This window comes from Lissotriton vulgaris, chromosome 3_2, assembly GCF_964263255.1.
Source record: "Lissotriton vulgaris chromosome 3_2, aLisVul1.2, whole genome shotgun sequence".
Lineage (NCBI taxonomy): Eukaryota > Metazoa > Chordata > Amphibia > Caudata > Salamandridae > Lissotriton > Lissotriton vulgaris.
Window position 1 is genome coordinate 296,363,589 of NC_141690.1, and position 7,663 is coordinate 296,371,251.

Sequence of the window (7,663 nt, forward strand, 5' to 3'; positions counted from 1 at the left end):
TGTCGCAACCGCTTGTTCAACATCGGTGCCCACGATCATGCCCTCCGCGAACTTGAACCGCACACGGTACAACTCGGACAGATCGTGTTCCGGATCATTTTCCCTTCAGATCTTCGCGGAGAAGTACACACATTTGTTCAAAAACATATCTCTGTTTCGATGCTTCCTATTGACGGAAGACTTCTATGATAGATTCTTCATCATGTCTTGCAGTATTGACAACCCATTTACGTGCTAACTCATCCAATAATTCTCTCTCCTGATAGTCAGGCAGCTGACTCCGCAACTGTCTTCGTTCTGTGTTAGGGGTCGTATTAGGCGACCCAAAGAAAGATGAGAAAAGGCCAGTAACAGTGTTTGCCACTCTCTGTCGAACAGAAGGAGAAACTGACGGAAAGGCATATACGCCAGGAAAGACAGGCTGATGTAAAGCAGAGGTTGAGGCAGTAGCAGAGGAAGTATTAGGATAAGCAGTTGGAGCAGTAGGCGAAGTCGTAGGAAAAACAGAAGGAGTAGGTAGCAAAGGCGGCGGCCCTTAAGAGGGCTGTGCCGGAGGAGTAGGAACCAGCTGAAGAGGAGCTGGCGATTGTGGGAGAACCTGTGGACCAACAATGGAAGGTTGTTGGGGTGCTGTAGCACTCTGCACATAAGTAGGTGGTGAACTCAGTAAATGAGACATCAAAGGATCTTTATCAAGTTTCTCTTTTGATCCTTGTCCTTTACGTGGCAAAACTGGGTAGCATTTGTCTAACGCTAACTTCCTACTTCTAAGCGTTTGTTCATTCTCTTGCTCTTCCTCATTATCCCTGAATGCAACGGCAGCTTGCACCATTGACATACCTTGTTTATTTTTCTTTGCTAATTTCATTTCTTTCTGTTTGGCTTCTTTGCACCATAGGTGAAAGGAGTCAAACAACGCCGGCCGGGCTTTCTTCTTGAAAAGTTTTACTTCTAAATTATCTAAAATCTCTGTGTCGAAACTACCATATTGGGGATATTTTAGAACACCATCCTTTCTGGTGTATCGGACCCATACTTCGTTATATGTGATAGGGCCTACGCCATGCTTCACATAGAGCTCATATGTAGGGTTCTAATCGGAGGAACCGGACACGAGTCCTCCAATCGGGAGTCCCTACTACAACCAAGACAAAACAAATTTCCAAGTCTGCTAAGACCTGGCATCTTCGCTCTCTAGTCTAGCTTCAAACTTCAAAGGATTATCGAATATGATAGTCTTGTGAATACTCGAGTCCTTTGGCTTTGGCGCTTGCAAGTTCCAAATCAAAGCATATCCCAAAGGATACCAAACTAAGAACCAAACTAAGGACTGGGAGACGCTCCACTTGTACTTAACTGAAGTATCGATGATCGATGGCGTCACCAGAAGACTCGTCTATCGTTTCGCTCTACCAAATCATCACGGGTCCAAAACAGGGCGATAGTCAGGGCAGCAGTCCTTCGTAGCCGGCGGGACGCGGGGAACCTCGCAGCAAATACCTTCAGAACCACGTCGACATACAGGGGTCGCTGAAGTGGCTGGCCGTCCTCTGGAATTTTCACACGAAGCTCCTCACGAACCTCTGGCTTGGACCGGTACCGCTTGATACCGCCCCACGTTGGGCGCCAACTGAGGTACCAGGTTTTTATGGACCCAGCGGTGCCAGGGAGAACACCCAAAGACCTCGAGTCCTTCCTGTTTCGGACCACAGAAACACAGAGTCTTCTAGGTGAAGTCAAAGATCGGGTTTATTGGCTGCATCCAGTAACCGGTATCCAAGAAGTACAACGACATGTATGTTCTCAGGAGACTGCTCGTTTTTACAGAACCAGCTTTCTCTTTTTATACTAAATAATAGGCTTCAGGCAAGAATTCCTTGTTTTACAGTTGGTAATACAAATATTTCTACTATAAAGAAAAAGCAGAGTCATGATGACAAGCCCACATTTCAGTTTGTCCAGTTCATGAAAGATTACCCGGCAAGGCCCAGAACTTTCATCAGATATCGACGGACCCCTAATAAAAACGGGCACCTCCTCCTTGTAAAACAGGTCATAAAGAAGAAACAGGGACAGGTGTGTGTGAGATTAAACATGGCTTGTATGCGATGAACGGTTTATGACATGTCGTGCCTTGATACTAATCTCATTCGGCCACTGGGAAAGGAACTGCCTGAAAAGGTTCGGCTTGAGGCAGTGGAATCAGCTCGTCCAGGTCACAGAGGAGTCAGCAGAGGTGTACGTGTCCTTTCAGATCAAATTCGGCTTTAGTCAATTGACTATGTAAGGGCAACCACAAAAGGGCTGCCGCTCACAAAATGGAACCTGAGGGTTCAAGTCGAAAATTACGATTTAAGGGTGATTTTGTCACTCGATCATGATGCAAATGTTTATGTATAGTATCCCAATCATTACCGGTCTGCCAATACCAAAATCGTCATGGTACGATGATATTTATGACACGAGTGCAGAGCTTCAGTACCACACAATAGCAGGGTCCAGAATTTTCAGTACCACACTCCATACCCCGCTCCAGCATTGCAGGTGGGGCAGGATCCAATGGAGAACAGCCTCCACACCACGCTCCAGCATCGCAGGTAGGGCAGAGTCCAACGGGGAATGGCCTCCATACCCCGCTCCAGCATTGCAGGCAGGGCAGGATCCAATTGAGAACGGCTTCCACACCCCGCTCCAGCATCGCAGGCGGGGCAGGATCCAATGGAGAACAGCCTCCATACCCAGCTCAAGCATTGCAGGTGGGGCAGGATCCAATGGAGAACGGCCTCCACACCCCGTTCTAGCATCACAGGTGGGGCAGGATCCAATGGAGAACGGCCTCCATACCACGCTCCAGCATCGCAGGCGAGGCAGGAGCCAATGAAGAACGGCCTCCAGACCCCGCTCCAGCATCGCAGGCGGGGCAGGATCCAATGGCGAACGGCCTCCATACCCCACTCCAGCATCGCAGGTGAGGCAGGAGCCAATGAAGAACGGCCTCCAGACCCCGCGACAGCACTGCAGGCGGGGTAGGATCCAATGGAGAACAGCCTCCACACCTGCACCAGCATAACAGGTGGAGCAGGGTCCAAGGGAAAATGGCCTCCATGACACAATCCAGCATTGCAGGCGGGGCAGGATCCAATGGGGACGGCCTCCATACCACGCTCCAGCATCACAGGCGGGGCAGGATCCAGTGGAGAACGGCCTCCACACCATCCTCCAGCATCGCAGGCAGGCAGTATCCAATGGAGAGCGGCCTCCAAGACACACTCCAGCATTGTAGGCGGGCCGGATCCAATGGAGAGCGGCCTCCATGACACGCTCCAGCATCGCAGGCGGGGCAGGATCCAATGGAAAGCGGCCTCCACACCATGCTCCAACATCGCAGGCGGGGCAGGATCCAATGTAACCAGATTTCACCTTAAATAACAGAGCACCTAGCTCTTCCAGTGACAAAGTATTTATAGTACGGAGGGCATCCATCGAATTAGATGGAACAAACCATGTGTTACAAATCAGAACCTCCCCATTCTTCTTCGGGAAGGAAGAATAAATCCTTCTATGAGAAATATTGCGCAATTTGGTTGCCATTATCTGCAGACGGAATAATGGAGGCAGAAACACGCTCCAAAAGAGATAGGGAAAAAGCTCTTGTGAGGAAATCTTGAGCAAGCACAATCTTCTGAGCGTGGTACTAATTGCACGTATGCCTAATTGCTCTATGACATGTTTTAGGGACTTGAGATATATTTAGCATTGTCAAGTGTGCCAAAGGCATTCAACGAGTTTACAGGACTTCTTTACAGCCAACAGTTCATCATTGAACCAACCTGCTGAAGGCGTAGAGTAGGTGCCACTGCAATTGTTTATGGGCGCATTGCAACCCAGAGCATCACTAGTCCAGGTTTCAACCTGTGAGTTGACTTGATCTCACCCTCCCTAAATGCCAAATATTGCACCGTGGAGGCTCCAATAAAATGCCCTGGTATACTGCAGAACTGAAATGTCTTAAACGGAACTGTAAGAGGCTAGAGAGGCAGTGGAGAAAGAACTTCAGCTGGAGGATAAAGCGGGATACAGAGCTACTCTTAGAACCTACAAGACCCAACTTAAATCAGCCCAAGCCTCTTTTTATCAGCTTGAGATATCTAAAGCCGCTAACTCCCCCAGGGAAATGTACAAAATCTCTAAGTCTCTGGTAACTCCGCCTAGTCCCCTGAATGAAGTGGCCGATCCCCTAAAACGGTGCGAGGAGCAAGCCAATTTTTTTAGCTCAAAGGTTGCTACCATCTACTCCTCCTTCACTGTGAAGGAAGATACAAATGATCTTGGACACCCCATTGAGGCCACTACTCGATTGATCCCTTCACCTACTCTGGATGCTCTGCCCCTGATAGAACATTCCACAGTAGAAAAACTTCTGCAGAATTTGAAATCAGGCTCTCCTTCGGACATTGCCCCGCCCTCTGCCCTAAAACAAGTCTCTGAGGTGGTAGTACCAATTATAGAAATTGTGCTCTGAGGTGGTAGTACCAATTATGAGGGACGTAATCAACTCCTCCCTTTCCACTGGAGTGGTTCCCCCACTGTGGAAACAGGCCAGAGTCAAAGCTCTATTAAAAAATTCCAATCTTGATCCTGAGGACTGGTCAAATTACCGCCCTATCTCCCTGTTGCCAGGGATGAGTAAAATCACAGAAAAAAATGTTAATCTTGCTTTATCCGCCTTTATTGAGAACGAGGCAGTACTTCACCCAACTCAAACTGGATTCAGAACAAAACAGGGCACTGAGACCGCCCTGTTGGTGGTAGTGGAGGAAGCGAGGAAGATTGTAGATGCCGGAGGCTGCGCTGCCGTGGTCCTTTTGGACCTCAGCGCAGCCTTCGATACGGTCAACCACTCCCTGTTGATCAGCCGCCTCGGCGATGCTGGCATCTCCGGTGTTGCTCTTAAATGGCTTCAATCTTTCCTAGCAGAAAGAATATTCTCTGTCTTTGAAGGGGAGCACACTTCAAGACAGTTCCCCCTTCACTACAGTGTTCCCCAGGGATCCTCATTAAGCCCCACCTTATTTAATATCTATATGAGGCCCTTGGCCGAGGTGGTTCTTCCCTGGGGAATAAAACTGGTCACCTACGCCGATGACACCCAGCTGGTGGTCTCACTTACGAGGTCTGAAGACGGTACCTCTGGACCAAACAATCTGTCCCCCTGTCTCACTAAGGTCTGTGAATGGATGGAAGCCTCATTTTTTAAACTAAATGGGACTAAAACCGAGATCATGATCATGGGTTACAAGGTTCCTCTGAACCTTAATCCATGGTGGCCGAGTTGCCTGGGTCCCCCTCTGACCCCAAAGAAACAAATCAAGAGTTTGGGAGTCTGGCTTGACCCCTCCCTCGGCTTTCAAGTGCAGGCAAAGAAGGTAGCCGCAACATGCTTTGGCCTGATTAGGACATTAAGGAAGGTTATTAACCTCCTTCCTCCCGATTCCAGACGGCTCCTGGTCCAGTCTTTGATCATCTCCCGATTGGATTACTCCAATGCACTCTATCTCGGCGCCCCGATAGGCACTATCAAAATTCTGCAGTCAGTCCAGAACTGTGCTGCTCGACTGCTGGTCAAAGTCCCTAGGCACAGCTCGGTTAAGCCTGCTCTGCGTGCTCTTCACTGGCTACCGATTCAGGAGAGGATAGGTTTCAAGGCCATGTGTATGATTCACAAATCCATCACAAACAACGGTCCAGATATTCTTTACCCTCTCTTCTGTCCATACCGACCCTACAGAACTCTCAGGTCTAGTGAACACAATCTTCAGACAGTCTCTAGGATCAAAAGATCCCGTATGGGGGGGTCGGCGGTTTTCTTTGCAAGCGGCCAATTTCTGGAATAATCTTCCTGAGAGCATCTGACTCCTACCGAACCATCTCATGTTCCGGAAACAACTAAAAACCTTTCTTTTCCGATGAGTGATGGTGATGTTACCTGGGTCAAGCGCTGGGATGCCTTAGGGTAGCCATGCGCTATACCAAGTACATTTTCATTCATTCAAGTTAGCACAATCTCTGGGTGCAGGGCGACTAGCGCTCAGAGCCGCCGTAAATGCGGCATGAGAGACCATAGACTATTTCAGGGTTTTATGGCACCGGTCTCCAGATGGAGTGAGAGCCAAAACAAACATGGAAATCTGGAAAGGAAGGGGAAATGGTCTGACCAGTCCACCGGCTTAAGAGGGGCCAAACTTTCACTAGTGGAATTAGCAAAAATGGGATCTAAAATATGGATGAGTTTATGAGTGGGGGCTTGGACTAACTGAGTAAATTGCTATATTTCAAGGTCTTCAATAAGAGACACAACTAATTGCCATGCAGCATCCTCGGGATGTCACCAAAATTGAAAAAATTAGAATAGCGTAGTGCATAGGCCGGTAAAATATCCGCTAATGCAGTTGAGAAATGTGAGGCTGAGCCGGACAGGAGGTAATTCAAAAATCCTGCTAAAGTACACTTGCTAGATAAAGAAAATGAGAAGAAAGCCTCCTCACAGTCCACAATCTCTACTTCTGAAAACATTCACAGGATGTGCCGTTTAAAGATTACCGCTATCCTCCCTGCCCTTTGAGTAGGTCTGTCCCGCCTCAGATTTGCAAAATCCTGTGGAAAGGCCTTAAATATGTCTGGGGCTGGTAATGCAGTCAGCTGGTTTCAACAAGGACAAGCAGTTGTAATGCAATAGGTCTCACATTTACACGAGTTTGAGCCATTGGCATTGTAAATGACAATGGGGCATATTAGCAACAAATAGCGATATTTATCGCTAAATATGCTTAGCGCATTTTTTTTTTATCGCTGCCTATCGCCGGATATTATTGCAGAGATAACATGCTATTAGCAATGTTTATCTCTAATGCGATAAAATATCTCTACAGCTTCATTGAATTAAACAACATCCTTAAGACCTGTGCAGAATACACTTAGATGTGTGTGACTGTGACTGCTCCCTTGTTTCAACGTCACTTTAACCACCTGTGTGTGCTCCTCATGTTCAGCTTTATTAACCAGCATCCTCGGTGCCTACCAAGAGTTAACTTGGATTGTGTGCTAACCAGCGTCTCACTTAGCACCTGCAGAAATGTGTCTAGAAGTGCACAGATGTTGACTCCCTCACTTACAAAACACTTTGCACCGGTGCGGAATACGCTTAGGTGCTCCTCCGCTTATTGCGCACTTTGCAAGTTTAAAAGTGTGATAGTGTTACTCATGGTGCTCTGGCTAATATGGCACCAAAGCAGGTCATATAAAGATGCCACTGAAAGCCACAAAATGAAGATCGCAATCATATTCCACTGACCTGGTTCTCATGGTGACCGTCGAAATGCCACCGGATGGCGCTCTGGTTGAGGAGAAGTTGTTGCCCTGATGGAGCAGAGAGATCCAAATGTCCAATTAAATAGGGCTCCATATAAAGTGCTCTGCTATTATAAATCCAGTTCATAATGTCATACTTTGCTGGTATTTCTCCTTTGTCATCAAAATAGATTTCATCTCCAGCAGCAGTCCAAAAATGCACCTTCTGGAGGAAACTGTTCAGCTAAAACAAAAAAAAGGACAAAATCAGTAGATCAAATGTAAGCACAGTCTGGGCGAATACTCAGCTGTGGCA

At 47.7% G+C, this 7,663-nt stretch overlaps 1 protein-coding gene across 1 annotated transcript in view; it reads right to left on the reverse strand.

The window, feature by feature from the left end:
- Nucleotides 1-7,441, reverse strand: part of LOC147725745 (vomeronasal type-2 receptor 26-like) — a 210,817-nt gene extending 203,376 nt beyond the window's left edge. Inside the window, exon 1 of the mRNA XM_086964583.1 lies at nt 7,352-7,441. The gene's annotated coding sequence lies outside the window, so the exon portion shown is untranslated. The remainder of the gene's footprint in view (nt 1-7,351) is intronic.
- Nucleotides 7,442-7,663: the final 222 nt, after the last annotated feature.